The sequence below is a fragment of the Crinia signifera genome, chromosome 4 (assembly GCF_055691185.1).
Source record: "Crinia signifera chromosome 4, ASM5569118v1, whole genome shotgun sequence".
In the NCBI taxonomy this organism is placed as follows: Eukaryota; Metazoa; Chordata; class Amphibia; order Anura; family Myobatrachidae; genus Crinia; species Crinia signifera.
The window spans coordinates 127,384,604-127,398,045 of record NC_139220.1 but is presented as its reverse complement, the minus strand read 5'-3'; the positions used below and the strand labels follow the sequence as shown (position 1 = coordinate 127,398,045).

At 42.0% G+C, this 13,442-nt stretch overlaps 1 pseudogene; it reads left to right on the top strand.

Moving 5' to 3' along the window:
• The first annotated feature begins 267 nt into the window (after positions 1-267).
• Positions 268-386, top strand: LOC146076158 (5S ribosomal RNA; annotated as a pseudogene).
• The last annotated feature ends 13,056 nt before the right edge of the window (positions 387-13,442 follow it).

The following is a 13,442-nucleotide window of genomic DNA, read 5'->3' as shown; positions in this document are numbered from 1 at the left end:
GGCAGCTAACTGCTTTTGACCACCAAACCTGCTACCAGCTAACTACTACCTATTTTTGACCACCAAACCTGCTACCAGCAGGCAGCTAACTGCTACCTATTTTTGACCATCAAAACGTCCGATTATTTAGGGACTCCCAAATCCCCTAATCGATACTTCTTCACTTTTATACAATCTATTTTGATAAAATTCACCTGTTGCGCCTGGTGAAGTGATCCTCTCTTGCAGCCCTACAGGCCACATTTGATGGGACACTGAACCCTAAGATCTTGCCACCATACCCCACTGGTCTGCCCAAACCCTCTCCGAACTTGGAAGCCAAGCAGTGGAGGGCCAGGTCAGTACCCAGGTGGGAGACCCCCGGGGAAGCCCAGGTGTGGCAACATCCAAATTAGGGGTAGGGGCCGCCGTATCAAATAAAATACCTGCAACAATGACTGCCGGAGTGAGTGTTTATTGTTAAAAATTAGATTTACATATTGAGGCTGTGTAACTTTTTCTCTCCTCATACTACCAATTTAGGTACATTACCCACGCTATTAAGCATCAAGTGTTGTACATTTGAGGAGAACCTAATCATTTCACTGCCTACTATCATTGGTAACTGTACCTCTGATAAAAACAGTGTTTAAATGACATTTTAAAGGTGTGACCAATCTGCGAATTTTCCTTGAACTAAACCAGTACAAGGATCACACTACATTTTAATATCTCTAATCCTAATTAACCCTTTGTGCCATCCTATTTTAAATTAAGTCTCAAATAAAAGTTATGTATTAATTATTCAATTTAATCAATTATAAAAGAGTGCGCCCAAAAAGCGTTTTTCTTTCCTTTTTTTTGTCGGATTCCTTTGTCCTGACAAATAAAAACCCAGCTTCCCCAATGTTGCAGCCTTCTCTGGGAGTCCTCAGCTCCGGTTTCTGGGTCTCCGGCCGAGATCGCTTGTGCGTGATGACGTAGCTTGATGACGCAGTTCTCCGCCTTGTAGGATAGTCGGCGGCTTCCTCAGACTATCCTACAAGGCGGAGAAACGCGTCATCAAGCTACGTCATCACGCACAAGCGATCTCGGCCGGAGACCCAGAAACCGGAGCTGAGGACTCCCAGAGAAGGCTGCAACATTGGGGAAGCGCCAGCAGCCGGGGACCCGCTCCAGGTAGAAAAAGGGGACTGTGCCATCCAACTGGAAAGAGCAAGTACACTTAAACAGTTTTCGCTCTGCACCGCTTGCATCCTTATATAAGGGACTACAACATTATGCCTAAGGGAGCTACTAACTCACTAATCAATGCCTCTGCCTAAAACGGCTGCTGATTTGCTGCACCTGTAACTGCAAATATACAGGCTCTGAAGAGCTAGAAACTGTTGCTTATGCTAAGCTATAACAAAGCTACTAACCCAGTTCTTATTGCGCAAAAGAATTGTGAAGGGTGACTTTTATGCATACAGTAGGTGTGCAAAATTACTCTAAATCAATTAACCATTGGGTGTCAGAAGGAGAGTGATTTTTATGTGTACTTAACACCGGCCGGTGATATTTTGTCATATATGACCAGAGTTTTTATAAGAATATGATTGTGATTTATTAATAAAATTTTATATGTTTACAATATAGTCCTACAGCGCTGTCTATTCTTTCTCTTTTTGTTCTTCTATTCACCAAGGGTTGAGTATCCCTTGGAGATAGCAGCTTGGACTATATTCAAGGCTATTGCGCTCAGTATAACTCTATCTGTATTTAATAATAGACAGCTGCATACAGTAGATCTTTGGGAACCTAACAGTGCAGTATTACTAGCAGGATACAAAAGTTTCTTCGTAGAGCATTATCAAAGTTTTCACTTCAAACAGCTATGAAACGGACACTTTGTGGACTGGAAAAGTGTCTGACATTGTTATTACAAGGGGTGGGTAAAAGCCGGAAACATAGTAAATGCATTGAAAAAGCCGGAAACCATGTAAAGTGTATTAGAAAAGCCGGAAATCATAGCAAATGCATTGAAAAAGCCGGAAATCATAGGAAATACATGCCAAGTATATTAGAAAAGCCGGAAATCATAGTAAATGCATTGAAGAAGCCGGAAACCATGTACTGTAAATTGTATTGGGTATGGATCATTGGATAGACAGGAAGTAGGTCGAAAAGCATTATGTTGACACCACTAGGTCGACATGACTGAAGGTCGACATGCAGGAATATTGACATGGCTGAAGGTCAACGTGGGTCAGGTCGACATGTCATTAGGTCGATACAAGCATTAGGTCAACATGGGGAAGGTCGACAGTCAAAAGGTCGACATGGGGTTTTTCACCTTTTTTGTCCCGAATATCGATACAGTCGACATGGGCACTGAAGCTTAGCACCGCGTCCCCTCGTAGGGCTCGCTGCGTTCGCCATGCTTTGGGTGCGGTGCCTCACTATGCTCAGCACACTATTTTATTCTACCACCACGCCTTTTGAATGTCGACCTTCCCCATGTCTACCTAATGACCTGTTGACCTAACCCATATCAACCTTAATGCATGTCGACCTAGCGGTGTCGACCTAATGCTTGTAGAGCTAGTAACCGTATCCCAGTATATTAGAAAAGTTGGAAATCATAGTAATGCATTAATAAGGCCGGCCACCAGGTAAAGTGTATTAGAAAAGCCGGAAATTATAGTACATGCATTAAGAAAAGCCGGAAATCATAGTAAATGCATTGCAAAAGACAAAAACCATGCAAAGTGTATTAGAAAAGCCGGAAATCATAGTACATGCATTGAGAAAGCCGGAAATCATAGTAAATGCATTGAAAAAGCCGGAAATCATAGTACATGCATTGAAAAAGACAGAAACCATTTAAAGTGTATTAGAAAAGCAGGAAATCACAGTACATGCATTGCAAAAGACAGAAGCCATGCAAAGTGTATTAGAAAAGCCGGAAATCATAGTACATGCATTGAAAAAGCCGGAAATCATAGTACATGCATTGAAAAAGCCGGAAATCATAGTACATGCATTGAAAAAGCCGGAAATCATAGTACATGCATTGAAAAAGCCGGAAATCACAGTACATGCATTGAAAAAGCCGGAAATCATGGTACATGCATTGAAAAAGCCGGAAATCATAGTAAATGCATTGAAAAAGCCGGAAATCATAGTACATGCATTGAAAAAGCCGGAAATCACAGTACATGCATTGAAAAAGCCGGAAATCATAGTACATGCATTGAAAAAGCCGGAAATCATAGTACATGCATTGAAAAAGCCGGAAATCACAGTACATGCATTGAAAAAAACGGAAATCATAGTACATGCATTGAAAAAGCCGGAAATCATAGTACATGCATTGAAAAAGCCGGAAATCACAGTACATGCATTGAAAAAGCCGGAAATCATAGTACATGCATTAAAAAAGCCGGAAATCATAGTAAATGCATTGGAAAGCCGGAAATCATAGTACATGCTTTGAAAAAGACAAAAACTATGTAAAGTGTATTAGAAAAAGCTGGAAATCATAGTTAATATATTGAAATAGCCAAACACCATGTAATGTGTATTAGAATAGCTGTAAATCATAGCAAATGATTTGAAAAAGCCAGAAACATAATAAATGTATTGAAAAAGCATATGCATATGCAATCTATGGTAAATAGTCCCTGTTGTATTGAGCAGCAGCAGGCTTCTTGTATATAACATTGGCTAGAGAAAAACAAATATGTTTATTGTATAGGGTCAGCTAATTTGCAAATATATTATCAAAATCCTACTGTAAAGGTAAGGTCCCTGCCTTTTCAATGCATTTACTATGATTTCCGGCCTTTTCAATGCATGTACTATGATTTCCGGCGTTTCTAATACACTTTACATGGTTTCTGTCATTTTCAATGCATGTACTATGATTTCCGGCTTTTCTAATACACTTTACATGGTTTCTGTCATTTTCAATGCATTTTCTATGATTTCTGGCTTTTTCAATGCATTTACTATGAATTCCGGCTTTTTCAATGCATGCACTATAATTTCCGGCTTTTCTAATACACTTTACATGGTTTCTGTCTTTTGCAATGCATTTACTATGATTTCCAGCTTTTCTTAATGCATGTACTATAATTTCCGGCTTTTCTAATACACTTTTACCTGGTGGCCGGCCTTATTAATGCATTACTATGATTTCCAACTTTTCTAATATACTGCGATACGGTTACTATCTCTACAAGCATTAGGTCGACACCGCTAGGTAGACGTGCATTAAGGTCGACATGCAGGAAGGTTGATATGGGTTAGGTCAACAGGTCATTAGGTAGACATGGGGAAGGTCGACATTCAAAAGGTCGACATTGGGTTTTTACACCTTTTCTTTTGAGCCGATATGTGCCGACAGGCAGTATTTCATGCCCTACCATTCACTAGGCGTGGTGGTAGTCGACTGTGTCGAAGTTCGGGACAAAAAAAGGTGAAAAACCCCATGTCGACCTTTTCACTGTCGACCTTCCCCATGTTGACCTAATGCTTGTATCGACCTAATGACATGTCGACCTGACCCACGTTTACCTTCAGTCATGTCAACATTCCTGCATGTCGACTTTCAGTCATGTCGACCTAGTGGTGTCGACCTAATGCTTGTCGACCTACTTGCTGTCTATCCAATGATCCATTCCCAATACAATTTACATGGTTTCCGGCCTTTTTAATACATTTACTATGATTTCCAGCTTTTCCTAATACACTTTACATGGTTTCTGGCTTTTTCAATGCATTTACTATGTTTCCGGCTTTTACCCTCTTCCGTTATTACACTAGTATCAGCTGATAGTGTTTCATTAACAGAACATAATTCTCTCTAGCCTCTAAGAGAATATACTCCTTTCTGTATACAGCAGCAACAGTTCATTCAAACCATTATAGTAGAACTATATAACATTGAATACAAGTGTGGATTGTTTAATAACACAAATTCCATTCAGGAAAGTACAGCCTGTTAGGAAAGAACAGATCCTTCATAGTGGGAACTCATTTCTTGAATCCTTCAGTAAATATCTTGCAGTATATTTCTAGATTGGATTACAAACACTTCATATAAGTTCAACTCCTATTATTTACAAACTCTCCTTACAGGACTCAGGTGGGAACTTTAGATTGCTCAGGAACTGCAGTATATGGTTAACCACGGAACGCTGCACAAAATACAAAAGCGCTTATATTTTTTTGGACTAACTAGTAACACCAAGACTAGTGTACACTAACAAAAATACATATTATTGCACAATAATAGTTTAAGGTTTATTACTATATGTTTTTTTTTATTGTTGATTGAAATTGTTGTTTAAACGGGGAAGGTATTAATTCACTTGCATGTGACGCATAATATGTTTATTTGTTTCAGCCGACTAAGGAAGGCTTGTATAATTTTTTTTTTCTTGAAGAAGGCATTCCAGATATTTTACTGAACATGACTACACGTCTTAAGTTCCAGTCAAATAAAATTGGTTGTGATGATTAATGCCATTATTTCACCTATTTTTGTTGTGTGAAATTACCTATGTAAATAATATTATTGTTATGCAAATAACTTGTTAACTTTATTGGTTACTGGATATTTCAAATGGTGTTTCCCCAAGCTCGCCCTCATAGAAATATATACATATCGATATAACCTATCTTTATACCATCAAAGCTTGGGGTGGAGGCACATAAACTCGCTTATACATACTCAGTGCTGAAGACAGCGTTACATTTCTGGAGGCACTGCTGAGATCCAGCTGCAACAATGGAAAGCGTCAGCAAACAAGATATACTGTACAGAGGTGGAGTCAAGCTCATGGACTAGATATAGAATGCAGCTTTGGGATCGAGGGTTCTTTTGATGACATGTCGGATGAAGAAATTATGACGGGAGTGGATAAAATATATGGGGTAAAGAGACCCAAGTTAATTGATAAACAGACCGGAGATAAGGGAGAAGTGATTACAGTATTGATCACCAATTTAAATAAGTTGGACCGAAACTTGATCCCCGCCCATATTATAATATCGCAACTACCTGAGCGGCGGTGGAAGCTACTATGGCCCGATGTTCCCGTTGAATATCAGAGAGAGATAACTATAGAAAGTGTGGGAAGTGCAACTGGAGATGGACTAAGGAACAAGGATCCTAACTCCGATACCACTAGTACCAGGGATCAAGTGCTGGATAGAGTAGAGTTGTTAGTCAGATGGAAAGATGGCACTAGGTGGATATCGAAGATTACGATTTTTTTCTGGGATACTTCCTGTACCTACTGGAGAGGAGGGATATGAGGCTTGGAGAGAGGCTGCTACTCAACATTCGGAGGAATGGAGATGCCCAGAACATGTAAAAAAACAACGTATTGTGGAAAGCCTTCGGGGTCCTGCCATGGGCATCATTCAAGCTACCCGAAGGAGCAACAGTCAAGCAACTTTGAAAGACTATTTTGAAGCACTTGACTATTCGTTTGGAACCCTAGAGGATGTAGGAGACATCTTATCCAGATTGAACCACACTTACCAAGAGCCAAATGAAACTCTCACTACATATATTTATAGAATTGATAAAATACTGTACAAATTACTAGAAAAAGGAGGAATTAAGGAAGATGAGATTGACAGAAAAAGGATGAAATATGTGCTACGAGGAGCGTTAACTTCAAATCCGGTAGCTCAGAGACTGCGTTGTAATATGTATAAGGTTCCCCCTCCCACTCTAAGTGAGTTAATCAAGGAAGTTAAACTAGAGGAGGTACAGATTGAAAATAGAGATAAAAGTCTAAAACGAGTGAAAGTTGTGATTCCCACCATGGAAGAAGAAAATGCAACAGAAAGATTATGCAATATCATAGAAGAGCAAACACGAAAATTAGACCAGCTCATTTCTATACAAACTACCATCACTCCAGAGGCAGGGAGACTAGACAGATCTCCTATAAGTCGTGGAAGAGGATACAATAGGAGATGGGATAGTAGAGGGAACTTTACATGTTACAATTGCGGGCAATTAGGACATCGTAGTTTTGAATGCCCTCAAAGGGGAGGATATAACAGAAGATTGCAACACTCCGAGGATAGGATGTCAACTCAGTCGGAAAACTTGCCTGGGACGTCGGTGAACCCCGCACGGACTCCCAATTAATCAGAATGGTTTCAATGGGGAGTAGTCATTGGATTAATGACATGCAAGGGGGTATTGTGGGAGAAGCTCCGATGGTTCCTGTGTTGATAAATGGTCATTATTGTAAAGTATTATTGGACAGTGGATCCCAAGTGTCAATTATATTCGAGAGTTGGTACCATACCTATCTAAGAGAAGTGCCCATAAATCCCATTGATGGATTAGTGATCTAGGGTTTGAGCAATCAAAAGTATCCCTACTTGGGGTATGTTGCCACGAATATACAATTCCTTGACGATGCCTCAGAACCTCAACCTCCTTTACCCTTTTTGGCGTTGGTGTGTCCTGATTCACCATCTGGACAAGAAGTAGTGTCAGTAGTTGTAGGCATTAATTCTCATCTGTACAAGACATTGTCGAAATGGTGTTTGCAACAAGACCGTTTGAAAACAGACAGAGATGCACAATCCTTTAACTCTGTGGTCTATCAACAAGACAGTACACTCTCTAATGGAACAAGGGTCACTTTCCAGGAGAGGATAGTTGAGTGTTTTAAAGGGAGCGATATTTCTTATCAAGACCAAAAACACCTTATCGATCAGCTGAAAGAACTGGAGTCAGTTTTCTCTTTAACTGAATGGGATATAGGAACAGTCACTGGAGTTGAGCATAAGATCCGATTGAAGGATGACACTCCTTTTCGAGAAAGATCCCGGCGGCTAGCTCCAGCTGATTTCGAAGATGTACGATTACATTTGAAATATCTACTCGAAAATCATGTTATCGCTGAATCGCAGAGTCCTTATGCTTCTCCTATTGTGGTCGCTAGGAAGAAGAATGGAGCTATCAGACTATGTGTTGATTACAGGACTCTGAATAATCGCACAGTTGAAGATCAGTATACAGTGCCAAAGGTGGAGGAAGCTCTTGACTGTCTGCAAGGTAGCCAATGGTTTTCGGTGCTTTATTTGAGATCTGGATATTATCAAATTCCCATGCATCCTGAAGACTGTGCGAAGACCGCATTTATATGTCCAATTGGTTTTTTCGAGTTCCTCAAGATGCCACAAGGCATCAAAGGCGCTCCAGCCACGTTCCAACGAACTATGGAGAAAGTTATTGGTGACATGTGCTATAGGGAAGTGCTGGTGTACCTTGATGACGTTATTGTATTTGGAAAAACATTGGAAGAGCACAACTTCCGGCTACAACGAAAGGGATTGAAACTATGCCAGACCACCGTCAAGTATTTGGGGCATGTAGTCAGCAGAGAAGGCGTCGCCACGGACCCTGATAAAATAGTGGCAGTGCAAGAGTGGCCTAGACCAGTGAAATTGAAGGATCTACGTTCCTTTCTGGGATTCAGTGGATATTACCGGCATTTTGTTCCACAGTATTCCAAGATTGCCCGTCCCCTCACGGAGCTAACAAAGGGATACCCTCCAGTGGCAAAACAACGAAAGAACCAGGAAAATTATTACAAGCCCCAAGAAGAATTTGGGGAACGCTGGACGGCTTCATGTGAAGAGGCTTTTAACAACTTGAAAATCTTCTGACTCACTCCCCAGTATTAGCCTATGCAAATCCAGAGTTACCATACGAAGTCCACATAGATGCGTCCATGGAGGGTATTGGAGGCATTCTTTACCAGTGGCAAGACCAGCTCCTACGACCAGTAGCCTATGTTATTCGAAGTCTGTCGTCTAGTGAGAAGAACTATGCGGTGCATAAACTTGAATTTCTTGCTCTTAAGTGGGTGGTGGTGGAAAAGTTCCATGACTATTTATATGGAGTTACCTTCACAGTGCATACGGACAATAACCCGTTAACTACATAAACTCCACTGCTAAACTTGATGCTACTGGACATAGGTGGCTTGCTGCTTTATCCAATTACAATTTTAGTTTGAAATACAAACCTGGTATCAATACCGTTGATGCCGATGCGTTATCTCGGTTACCTCAACGAGGCACTATCAGCGAAAATGATGACTGGATAGAATTACCAGCTCCTGCCTTACAAGGATTATGTCATCAAGTGTCCTACATGCAACAGCATTCGCCAGAACAGGTTAGTGCACTTGGAGCTTCTGGAAAGGCACTACCCCATATGTATTGTTGGATCACCCAGGACGAGATGAGAGACTTACCCAAGTGGTCCAAAGAACAGATGCGTCAATTACAGAATGCTGACACTGAGATAGGGGCAATGTTAAGACTATATCAAAAGCCAAACTTGTTGTCAGGCCCATTTCCAGTGACCTTGAAGTACAAAGTGTAGACAAAGGAAAAACTTAGTAGTCAAACAGGGAATACTGTAGCGAAGAATTTTAAAACCCACTGGTATGTTTAAAGACCAAATAGTGTTGCCTTCTGAACTGGTATCTATAGTGTTGAAAGCACTTCATGACCAACATGGGCACCTGGGTTATGATAAAACTCAACATTTGATTGCTGAAAGGGTATATTGGCCGTTAATGAACAAGGACATTGAAAATTATTGCCAAAATTGCCGAAATTGTATCCTGAGAAAAACCTTGCCCCAACATGCTGCTGGTATGGTCAGTCTACAGAGTTCCGGCCCAATGGATCTTGTATGCATTGACTTCCTATCCTTAGAAAGTCCTACGGGACAAGATAGCAACATACTTGTCATCACTGACCATTTCACTAGATATGCACAAGCCTTTGTAACCACCGACCAGAAATCTCTTACAGTGGCCAATACATTATGGGAGAAGTTTTTTGTGCATTATAGCCTACCTGCTCGCATCCACACTGATAGAGGACCTGACTTCGAGAGCCATCTAATTAAGGAGTTGTGCCAGCTTTGTGGGATAAAGAAATCGAGAACTACACCATATCATCCCCAAGGAGACCCACAACCTGAGCGATTCAATCGAACCCTATTGAATATGCTAGGAACCCTTGACCACACTCAGAAATTTAAATGGAAAAAGTACATCTGTCATTTAGTCCATGCCTACAATTGTACCCGAAATGAAGCTACAGTACTGGGTATTCACCCTACTTGTTGATGTTTGGACGAGAGGCCAGACTTCCTATTGACATTAGCCTTGGCACCTCTCCCACCACTGTCAAAGCACCGTCCCATTCAAAGTATGTCGCCAATTTGAGAAAAGCACTCATTAATGCGTATAATCTAGCAAAAGACTCCACCCGAAAACAAAATGAAAAAATAAAGCACTGTATGACAGAAAAGTAAAGGAACAAGTATTAAAGCCGGGGGGATCGAGTCCTTCTCAAGAGACTGGGCAGTCCTCGCAAACAAAAATTGGCTAACAGATGGAAAGAAACTCCTTATAGAGTATTAAGGAAATTGCCTGATATCCCAGTTTATCAGATTGCCCCTGAAATACAGATGGACCTATACTCACCTACCATCGTCAACATCTGTTACCTATTACACAGGATATTGTGTTTCCTTCCCGTGAGAATAAAGAGAGTCTTGAATCAGCATAAATTCCTGCTAAAGAAAATAAACTTAACTCTTCTGATTGTCCGTTAGCTGAAGATGCCAGAGATGGTGAGATGGACACGGAAATGGGGTATTTCTACCAAGATGGAAATACAAAGCCAGCAGCCACGTGGGAATTGGACTTTAACCAAATAATGGATACAGGAACTCCTCTGGCCATAAACAGAGAGACAGAATTCAGGCCCTTATTCTGGTTGGTGCGGATATATCCACGTGCGTTCGGCCCGCCAATGTTTTCTGTCTGCGCATGTGCAGAGGCGTCTCTGCGCATGTGCGAGCGGGGCGTACGGCCAAATCCCGCATGATATGTGAACACTCCGAACAGGGGGTGGAGAGGGGCGTGAAGGGCTATTTGGGCTCATTACCATATGCATACGCCCCGCGTTTCATGGGTGTTCCCATGCAAACGCTGGGCGTACATATGGTAATGCGGCCGTGACGCACGTGTAGGGGGCGGACATATGACATCGCCGGATGTCAGCTGCCCGCCCAGATCCCCGCTTTTGCATGGAAAAATGTCCGTGTGGTCTGAGGTTGCGGGAGCTGGTGGAGCACTCGGTCCTGCATTCGATGGTCTGCGACCATCGAATGATGGGGGAGGTTCCCTGAGATGGAGGAGGCGTATTCCGTTAAAAATACACGTGCAGTCCGTTCGGCCAGCTTCTTACCGCGTACGGACGGAGTTGGCGATCCGTATGGAAGGCGGGGTTTCGCACGCACGGTCCTGGCCGCATAATCGGATCCGGCCGCACCGATCAGAATAAGGCCCTCAGTGAGAAATATGTAGTTCCGGAAGAGAGTTGGGGGAGTGACATTTCTGTAACTGATTATTTAAATGAACCTCCTCTACCAGCCAGAGTACGTAGACCTCCACGAATACTAACATATGACCAATTGGGATGCCCCACTGTTGTTAATAGAGAGGTACACCCTAGCATTGTATATTCTTGGCCATATTTTGGGAGTCTGCCAGTAAACATTTGATGTACAGTATTTACAATGTTATGAATCTTTTATATGTCATGACTGTATTCATGTATCGGTAAGTGGAGATCCGATTTGCAAGTTTTAAAAGGAATTGCAAACTTGATCTCCAGGGGTAGAAGTGTGACCCCATATTGTCAGGGTCCCAAATAGGGATATTGAATAATACATAAAAATATGTGTATGGTGTATTTTGGAGGTGTATAAATACTGAAAAAATGACTGTTTACAGTGTTATAATATCTACCAAACATTGGACAAGATACATGACCTCTGTGTTAGGATTTTGTACATGGTTATGCTGTTATTATGAACTTCTTTCATGGCTTGATTATTAATTATCCCTCATGAGGGAGCAAAATATAACCAGAACTTTTCACAGAAAATGTTGTGAAATACTGTAGTTAGTACTTGTTGGAAAATGCATGTGGAACAAACCCCCTCCATTATAATGAGGTGGTATTGCCCTTCCAGTATATGCATAGAAGTTGGTAAAAGGACTATTCCATTCTCCCTGCAGTTGGGGGAGAGACTTTGGATTGAACTTATTGTACCCCAGGTAAATAGTTAAATAAAGTTGTTGTACATTCAAAGGGAATAAAAAAAAAAGGAGAGCAGGAGAGAGTGAGAAAAGAAATTCTCCTGAGGAGACTGAGGGGCGGTGTTCAATGAGCCTGATTCGCCATGTTTTCATGGCGAATTTGTGCTGTTTGGCGAATTTTTGACAAAAATGGTGAATCACCCTATTCAATGACCACATGGCGAATACATTTGAAGGTTATTTTCGCCATGATTCACCGAGTAGCAATCACTATCTTTTTATGGAGAAGTGGAATGTGAACTTTTAAAATAAAGTGTTTTGTTTTTTACATTTGGTGTCAAAAAATCAGGAATTTTATTCTGAGGAGGGGCATGCTATTTTTATTCATGTGCTGTAAGCACATGAATATATATTTAATTTAAAAATTTTTTTTTTTTTTTTTACACAGCAGCCAGCAGGGGGCGCCGGAGCCGAGCCGCTCATTACATATTCATATATTCACTGCACCCGATCGTTACGATCGGGTATAGTGAATATAGGTCCCCTGCTGGCACCCCCGGGGGGCAGCCTGTGCTGCCTGGCACCGGGGAGCCCACCTAACCCCCACAAACGTTCTGGGCTAGGCAGAGAGACTTCCATCTCTCTGCCTGCCACCGTCATCAGGCTCCCTGCGGCATACGCCGCAGGAGCTCATATTCGCCAGTCAGGGGCAGCGAGCCCCTGACACGTTGAATACCGGAGCCCGCTGGCTCCGGAACGTGGCGAATGTGCAGCGAATCCTAAAAAGGATTCGCTGCACCTCGCAGGTATTCTCATTGAATACCGCCCTGAGGAGAGCAGAAGTGTGCAGCCCTGCAGATAGGAGAACGGACCTGTGAGGGAAAAAAGACAACTACCAGAGGCTCTGTGTGATGGCAGCTTCTACAGCTGACCAGACGCTGATAGGTGGCATAAATCTCTGACTGGGCAGATAGCGTACATTCCGGTGTGAGGTACCGGAGGTGCGGCACATCATCACTGGAGGTGATCTGGGAGGAGATTGGGCAGAGGCCTAAAGAGTAAAGAACGGGGATTGGTGAGTGCTGTCCAAAACCCTGCATCACTCATAGCTACACAGGGAAAGATTCCTAAGTGCAGACTGACAGATGATATATGACACCTCACTGCAGCTGCCTTACAGCAAGGGAAAGATGGCTACTACTCTAAGTTAGAGTATCATAAACATTGCACAGGTTTTCAGCACAGCTTTAGATCAGCAACCCCTGAATAAAGAACTATTAACCCCTTCAGTGCTCACAGTGAAGT